The 9,399-nt window shown below is 36.6% G+C and overlaps 1 pseudogene; it reads right to left on the bottom strand.

Moving 5' to 3' along the window:
- Positions 1-812: 812 nt before the first annotated feature.
- Positions 813-2,426, bottom strand: LOC101361214 (COP9 signalosome complex subunit 5-like; annotated as a pseudogene).
- Between the last annotated feature and the right edge of the window lie 6,973 nt (positions 2,427-9,399).

Raw genomic sequence — 9,399 nt, 5'->3', positions numbered from 1 at the left:
TGAGGTTTTTTTTTCTTGCTTTCCTCCATTCCACATTTGCGCATCCCTTCTTCCATAATGATAATTTTGACTTCTAACAACATCAACAAATTTACTCATTTGCTTAATCCTATAAACATCTAAAATTGTTTTAGAATTGTTTTGTCCACACCATTATAATAATCAAACTTAAAAAAATGCGCTCAGGTTTTCCTTGAAATTCTCAGTGTAGCTTTTCTTTTTCTTTTAAAGCTTTTTATTACAAGTTGTTAATATTAATTACAAATCAGAGCTCCTTATATAGGTAAATACCAAAAACCCACTCCCATCCAGTCGATGCTGACTCATAGCGATCCCATAGGGTTTCCAAGGCTGTAACTCTTTATGGAAGCACACTGCCACATCTTTCACCCATGGAGCTGCTGGTGGTTTCGAACTGCTGACCCTCCGGTTAGCAGTCAATCCCTGACTTACAACATATTCGAGTTACAATGAACCATGCTTACGACTGTCCTTTTTTCCTGCGCATCTTACCATTAGTATTACGTACTACATATAAAGTTGCAGTGCATAATTTGCTGATGTTATTATTCTCATACCAACCCTTAAAGACAAATAATGGTTGAATTTATAAAGATACTGATAATAAAAAAAGAAAAAGGTGTTCAACTTAACGTCAGAACCAACTTATGATGGGGTCGTCGGAATAGAATCCTGTGGTAAGTTGGGGACTATCTGTTCTTCTAATCATATTTTTGTTAACTGGTTTTAAAGTATTACTTGAATATGTTTCTCCTACTGGTTCCTAGGCAAAAATATTACTCAGTGATCGTTTAAAAGATGTTAATTTGATTAAACAGCTTATCCTTAGTAATCTGAGACATTGATCCATGGATAGTTTCCATGGTTGTTTCACAGCTTTTTTGTGTAGCTTTGGCAAGTTTGTCTACTGACTTTTGGCCGTGTATTTCTAAACCCATCAGGCAGCTCTCTCATCCCAGCTGGGCTTCTGACTGCTCTAACTTTTCAGATAAACCAAAGACCTGACCGGTGGTGTAGTTTGCATTACTAAACAAGCTAGAAGAACTCAGTATATTCACCCAGTATTTATTCCATAAAAGTTTAAGCAATTTGTGATCCAAAGAGAATTTGAAATATAGGCCTTCTAAGGCTAACGTTGTTTGCAGTTTATAGCAAAATCTTCTATTTTAGTAAGTGGAATAGTTGGTACTCAGAAGGTCCTTGATCATGTAGTTTGTAGCCCTTTGAATATATCCTAATGGTACCAAACTTCACTTTCCCTGTAAATATTTTTCTTGTGGGATCAATTACCACTGCTATGAATGGTTCCTGGAGTATCTGAGTGCTAACATCAATTCCAGAGAGCCAGCAGCCATAGCTAGGATGGCTATGATACCAGACAATTGCACTTTAAAGACAGCCAGCCTGTTAAATATGAGGAGGTACCTGGTGGCACCAACGGTTTGAGCTAAAAAGTTGGCTGTTGGAACCCACCCAGTGGTGCCAGGGAAAAAAGTCCTGTTTCTCTGCTTCCATAAAGATTACAGACAAGTAAATCCTATGGAGCAGTTCTAATCTGTAACACGTGGTCTCATGACAGTGGGTTTGGTTTGGTTTATTCACATGCAGCATCCTGAGCATATACTTACTCTTAGTGCCCTCTACAGGCAAAGCAAAACTGTCTGTAATGATCATGGTTTCACCATCTACCTTTCCTAACATCAAACCCCTCACTTCCAAGTTTTGCAATACTTAAGGTAATGGTAGGAGCCCTGTTGAAGCAATGGTTAATCAAAAGGTCAGCGGTTCAAACCCACCAGCAACTCCACGGGAGAAAAGACCTGATGATCTGCTTCCTTAAAGATTACAGCCTAGAAAACCCTATGGGGCAGTTCTACCCTGTTCTATAGGGTCACTATGAGTCAGGATTGACTCAAGAACACACAACAACAAGGTAATGGTGGAGTCCCTGGGTGGTGCAAATGGTTAAAGCACAAGGCTACTAACCAAAAGGTTGGAGGTTTGAGTCTACCAGAGACACTTGGAAGAAAGGCCTGGTGACTCAGAGTCTAGGGAAACTTTTTTTTTTAATAGTCATGGTACCCATTACCCATTGCCATAGAGTTGATTTCAACTTATAGCAATCAGCTCATAGAACAGAGTAGAACTGCCCCATAGGGTTTCCAGGGCTGTAAATCCTTACGGAAACAGATTGCCACATTTCTTTTTTCCCAGGCACATTTTTTTTTTTCCTGAAGAGTGACTGTTGGCAGACACCGACCTTTCGGTTAGCAGCCAAGTACTTTAACCACTGTGCTACCAGGGCTTCTTACAGTCATGGTAATCCAGGGATTTGCCGCCAGGATTTCCTGCTGCTGTTTCTTGTCATATTTGTAGATTTCATCAGTACTCAGAGTTTCTTGCATATTGTCGGCCAATTCCCAGGTTTTCGGGGCCTTACTGCTCCCAATACCACTGTCACTGAGAGTATAAGAAGGTTGCCGTCTCCACAGCCAAGACGCAATTTTACCCCACCAGGTCGCCCAGTGTGGGCTTCCCACCTCCCCACCACATCTGAACTCTTAAAAGACTCTTGAAGCAGCCATGACACCTGCAGTGTAGTTTCAATTTGCCTTTCTCTTATTCCTAGTGAAGCTGAAAAATTTTCATACGTTTAAGGTGCATTTTTTAGTCTCTTTTTGTGAACTCTTTGTTAATGTTTTTTGCCTATTTTGGTACAGGATTTTTGGTTATTTTTTCTCTCAAAATTTAAAAGTTATCCATAAATTATTAATATGACTTCTTCAAATATCACCAATATTATGTAGCAGATATTTTTTCCCATTTGCTCATTTGTCTTTTGACTTTGCTTATGGTGATTATGCCATGCAAAGGTTTTAATTTTTATACAGCCAAATTTATTTGTCTTCTGTAAAAATTGTGTCTAGGTTTTTTTAGTCATAGTTATAAAGACTTTCCCTACACTCAGGTATAAAGGAATGCACCCATGTTTTATTCTATAGGAAACATAAAACTACATTCAAATCTCTGATACAATTAGAGCTTATCCTTGTGTATGGTATGAGGAATGGGTCTAATTTTGTCTGTGTTCCAAGTGGCCATCTAGTAGTCCTAACATCATTTATTAAGAAAATGATCTTTGCCCACATGGTTTGAGAAGTCATTATTATGCTAGATTTTCTTATGCAGTTGGGTCTCTCTCTCTGGACTTTCTGTTCTATTCTAATAGTTTGTCTATTTATACTCTAGTTTTAACTACCCTGTTTTAATTTAATTAAGGCTTCATAAAAACAAACAAACCAAAAAACCCCGAAAACCAGACCCAGTTGCTATGGAGTCAATTCTGACTCATGAGAACCACGTGTGTTGCAAAGTAGAATTGTACTCCATAGGGTTTTCAGGGCTGTGACCTTTTGAAAGCAGATCGCCAGGCCTTTCTTTCAAGGCACCTCTGGGTGGGTTTGAACTGACAACTTTTTGGTTAATAGTTGAAGGCTTAACTGTCTGCACCACCCAGGGACTCAAAGGCCTTAGAGTGTGTTTTGATATCCTGTGGCCTTGTCCCTCCCCAGAGCTCTTGGTTTTAAATGTTTTCCTAATTATTTTAGTGTGATTATTTTTCCATGTGAATTTTAGGATCAACTTGTTTAGCTCCCTAATAATGCTCATTGAAATTTTTATTCAGGCCATACATATTTAACTTAAAGAGACCTGACATTTTGATAATGTTGAAACATTCTTCTGTTTGCTCGAGTCTACTTTTTGGTCTTTCAGAAGTGTTTTATACTTTTCTTCATACGAGTTGGAACATTTGTTTTTAAGATAATTCCTAAATATTTTATCTTTTTTTGGTTGATATTATAAATGAAGTTTTCTTATTTATTACATATTCTAACTGGCCATTGTGTATGTATTTGAATACTATTAATTTTTTGCATACTAATTTTATATTATACTGCCTTGCCAAGTTCTTTGGTTGTTTGAGTTAGTTTTATCATTGATTCTCTAGGGTTTTCTAGATATACTGTCATGCCGTGTCCAAATAGAAATAGCTTTATTTCTTCTTTTCCTGTTCTTCTTCCTCTAATTGTTTTCTCTAGTTTAATTGCCTTGCTACTCATTCTAAGACAACGTTAAATAATTGTGGAGATAGTGGGCATTTTTGCCATTTTCCTGACTTTAGTAGGATTGCCTCTAGGATTTCTCCATTAAGTAAGAAGCTGACTTTAGGACTGAGGTATATATAGATATTATTATATTAAGGAAGTATCTACCCACTCCTATTTTCTCAAAAATTTTTGTTAGGAATGGTGCTGAATTTTATCAAAGGCTTTTTCCGCATCTATGCAGATAATCGTATGTTTTTTTCTGCTTATACCTATTACTATGGTAAATTATATTAATAGATTTTCTAATATTGAAGCTCCATTGCATTCTTGATATCAACCTCATTTGATCATGGTATATTATTTTCTTAATGTGATATTGGAATCTATTTGCTAATATTTTACTTAGATTTTTATCTCAATAGTTGTAAGTGATATTGGGTCTGTAAAATTCTTTTTTTGTGCTACCTTTATAAAGTTTAGATATCAATGATGTCTGCTTCATAAAGAGCATTTGGATGTTTCTCTTCATTTTCTATGCTCTGAAACTATTGGCATCATTTGGTTTTTAAAGATTTGGTAGAATTCTCCTAATGAAAACTTCTGGCCTGGTTTTTGTGTGGTAGTTTCTTGGTAAATTCCTCTTTTTTTTTTTTTTATGGAAATTGTTCTCTTTAAGGTATTTTATCTCTATTTTGATAGCTGTATTTACCTAAGAGATTATCCATTTTCTCTAGGTTTACAAATTTATATTTATAGATATGTACAAATTAGTCCCTTATGATTTTGAAAGATTTCTTCTGTATCAGTAACTATTTTCCCCTTGCCATTTCTTGTTTAGCATATTTTTTGCTTTCTTCTTTTTCCCCTTGATTAAATTACCTTATGGTAATTTTGTTAATTTTTTCAAAGACCAAGATTTTAATTAATTAATTTGATCTACTGTTTTTCCATTACCTACTTCATTAATTTCTGCTTTTATCTTTATAATTTGATTTAATGAGCTTTCTTTTGTTTTAAAGTGTTGTTCTTTTTCTGCTTTTTTAGTAAGAATTTTATTTTCATTCTTTCATTTTTATTGATATGGTGTTTAGTACTATGAATTTTCCTCTCTTTGTGGCTTTAAATGTATATACCATGAATTTGAACATGTCAAGTTTTCATTATTTTTTCAGAAATTTTGTCATTTGTTTGTATTTCCCTTTCACTCAAGAGTCATTTAATATAAGATCTTTTCATTCAGAGGCAGCAAAGCCTTTCTGTTTTTTTCGTTTAACTTTTAAATTTCTAGTTTTAGTGCATTGAGATCCTATGGTGGTTATAAATTGGTGATGTTCTCTTTTTTTATCATTCCTTCTACATGTGTTCATTGGCATTCTTTCTCTCTCTCCTTTTTTTAGGATGAGACTCATGGTTGGTTTGTTTGTTTGTTTTTTTTTTCATTCAGTATGTTGTTAATTCTTTCTTGTTATTTATTTTGTCCTGTGTTATTTTGCATGTCCCAGCAGCCTTTGAGCATGTCCTTACCTTCTGACATAAGATGTTTCAGATCACTTTGTACTTTCCCTGCCCCAACCTGGTATCAACCATTTTTCCCTGGAGCCCTGGCTCCTTGGTACCAAACCAAACCCATGGCCGTCGAATTGATTCCAACTCATGGTGACCCTATAGGGCAGAGTAGAACTGCCCCATAGAGTTTCCAAGGCTGTAAATCTTTACAGAAGCAGACAGCCACATCTTTCTCCTGTGGAGCAGCTGGTGGGTTTGAACCACCAGCCTTTCAGTTAGCAGCCAAACACTTTACCACTGTGCCACCAGGGCTTCTTGGTTCTTTGCTAGACTATGGTATTTGGAAATTGAAATCGTGGTAAAAGGTGTACTCTTTGCTACAAGAATGTCATTGCTTCTAGGCTTTTTCAATGGACAAATTTGGTAAATATACACTTTTTAAATTTGTGGGTTAATACTAATACCTCTAATTACTTAATCCATCAGCAAAAAGGATTTTGCTTATTCTTCTTTTATTTCATATCTTAAAAAAAGAAAATTCCCATAGTGTGAAACAAGGTTCTCAACAACATCAATATGTTGATTTATTTGGCATCCTAAAATATACACAAAATAGTTTCCAAATTGTTACATTAATACAACTACCAACAACAAACTTAACAGTGAAGTTCAAGGTTTTTTTGTAGTTCTGATTATCTATAGGAAACCCTGGTGGCCTGGTGGTTAAGAGCTATGTCTGCTAACCAAAAGGTTGGCAGTTTGAATCTGACAGGTGCTCCTTGGAAACTCTATGGGACAATTCTACTCTGTCCTATAGGTTCGCTATGAGTTGGAACTGACTCAATGGCAATGGGTTTTGGTTTGATTATCCTTATGATATCCTCCGAGGGTGAACAGTTAGAGTTTTGCATTAAAAAATTACTTGGAGCAGGAGGGGACAGGAAAGCTGGTGATAAGGAACCCAAGATTGAGAAGGGACAGTGTTGACATGTCATGGGGTTGTTAACCATTGTCATAGAGCAATATGTGTACTAACAGTTTAATGAGAATAGATTTGTTCTGTAAACCTTCATCTAAGGTACAAAAAAGAATTATCTATGTGAGATCAAATTGACAACAGCAAATCAAAAGGTTTGATGGGAAGCCTAGGGGGCAGTGAGTTGAAGATAATGGTGATGGAATAATTTGGAAAAGGACAGAGAGAATAGCAGCACAACTGGAAGCATGTAATCGCTGTCACTGAATTGTGTATGTAGAAACTTTTGAAATGGTGTAACTTTGGCTGTGTATATTTTCACCAAAAAAAAAATTCTCCAAGTCGAGAAGGGAGAATATTGACATGTCGTGGGGCTGTTAACCAATGTCATAAAACAATATGTGCACTGACTGTTTAATGAGAACTATTTGTTCTGTAAACCTTCATCTAAAGTACAATAAAAAAAAAAATTACTTGGATTATTTTTCTTCTTTTGAATGATTATGGTATAAATGCAATATGTATTTAGGTTGTTTTGTTTCTGATCAATTTAGGGTCCCCTCCCCAACTGCTAATTTAATTTTATATTTTGAAAGTGTCAACATTATCATGACTTAAAAGTCAAAATATACATCAAAAGTATAATTAAGATCCTCTGGTGGTTATAAAACATCCCTTTCTTTATATTTTCCATTAATTCCCACCCTTTCCCTTTAGGTAAACAATTCCATTAGTTTCTGAATTATTCTTCCCACATTTATTTTTGCAAAAATCAGCACACACACTAACACAGACACACAGACACACACACAGACACAGACACACAAACACACAGACACACACACACACACGCTTTCTTATTTCCACTTATTTCTTAAAAAAGGTAACATACCAGACATACATTTTGTTTTTCATCTTGCTTTTTAAGTTTATACAAAAAATTTTTAATTTTATATTCCATGTGGTTCTGACAAATTGGTTATGGCTGAATGGAAATATTCTTCTGTTGGAAACAAAGTCCCAAATTTCAAAGAAATTCCCAATGACCGACCAAATATTTTCTATTTTTGGTGCTCCTGAGGGTATCTATGGTTGAAAGGAAGAAAGAAAGAAAAAGAAAAAGGGGTGATGAGAGCCGGAAGAAAGTGAGAAAAAAAGGCATTTTCTTTGCGAGATCATTTAGTCCACATTTAGTGAAATTTCCACTAGATGGCAGTAACACTCCAGGAATAAGTTTCCCTTAGCCTTCTGAGAAGGAAACAAAACCTCCTTTGAGAGTGCTATGGGACCTCTCTAATATAGTCTCCCACCAAATGCAGGGATCTTTTAAAGGATTCACTCTTCAGAGCATATCTATTTAACTTTTAAAATTCAAATCTGAATTCTGTTCATCCCTCAGTAACCTGATATTATACCGGGGGGAAGAAAGACTCTCGCCTGGAATCAGTCTCTATTAGACAAGATGCTATAAAAAACAAATATTAAATAAAACAATTTAAGATTCAGTAAAATGTATTTTTAAACCTAGAGTTAATTAAAATTTCTCAATTAAAAAGTTCTTATCGCTTTATTCTTAGTTCAATTTTGTTTGATCATGATTCTAAAAACAAGTAAAAAAGAAAAAAAAGGATAAAACTGAAAAGTAAACTAAATAGCAAGATTGATTGTAACTCAGGTAGGAACTGGCAGATACTTACAGGAATTATAGAGCTAACATCATAAAACGGAACCAAACCCATTACCGTCAAATCGATTCTGACTCATAGCCACCTATAGGACAGAGTAGAACTGCCCTATGGGGTTTCCAAGGCTGTAAATTGTTATGGAAGCTGACTGTCTTCATCTTTCTCCTGCTGGGCAGCTGGTGGGTTCAACCGCTGACCTGTTTTTGGTTAGCAGGCAATCGCTTAACCACTGCGCCACTAGGGCTAACAGCATTCTCCTGATTAATCCAACAGATCTTGCAAGAAGTCCTATTTAATATCAGTCATTGCCTTTCCTGGCTCTGCTGGGCTGCAGGAACTGTCTCCCATCTGCAAGGTCATCCCAGCAGATAGGCATGTCTAGAATCAGTCTTACTGCCCAAAGCCACATATTCGAGGGCCTGGGAAGAGGCAAGCTGGGTGCAAAGCTGCAATTTCCCCCATCTCTTCATCCTGTCTTTTTGCTGTACTCCCACTTTCCAGCCTGCTGCTAAAGCACACACATGAGGTTCATGACAGCACTGGGCTGACTGCCATGGGGTGGAACATTAATAATCTCAATTTGAGAAGGTGACAATACAGCTGTAAGAAGTGACTTAATAACAAGTCAAGCAACATACTCACTAGTATAATACAATATTGAACCAACTGTGTCCATAAGCTTAGAGAGGAAGAGTGATATAATCAACTGGGACTAGTCAGAGAAAGCTTCCAGGAGGCAATGAGCTTTGAAAAAGGTGCTGAAGGACATAGTGGATATGAGTCAGTGGTGGAGAAAGATGGACACTATTCTCGCCTTCCATGAGGGAGACTTGGATTTGATGCCTAGCCAATGCACCTCACGTGCAGCCAACACTTACCTGTTCGTGGTGGTTTGCGTGTTGCTATGATGCTGAACAGGTTTCAGCAGAGCTTCCAGAATAAGGCTGACTTGGAAGAAAGTTCTGGAAATCTGCTTCTGAAAATCGGACAATGAAGACCGATCATGGGGATGGCTCAGGATCGGGCAGCATTCTGTTTTGTTGTGCTTGGGGTCACCATTAGTCGGGGGCTGACTCAATGGCAGCCAACAACATGGACTGAG

This window comes from Trichechus manatus, unplaced genomic scaffold (assembly GCF_000243295.1).
Source record: "Trichechus manatus latirostris isolate Lorelei unplaced genomic scaffold, TriManLat1.0 scaffold00161, whole genome shotgun sequence".
In the NCBI taxonomy this organism is placed as follows: Eukaryota; Metazoa; Chordata; class Mammalia; order Sirenia; family Trichechidae; genus Trichechus; species Trichechus manatus.
The sequence above is the reverse complement of the archived record's forward strand: the minus strand, read 5'-3'. Positions and strand labels throughout refer to the sequence as shown.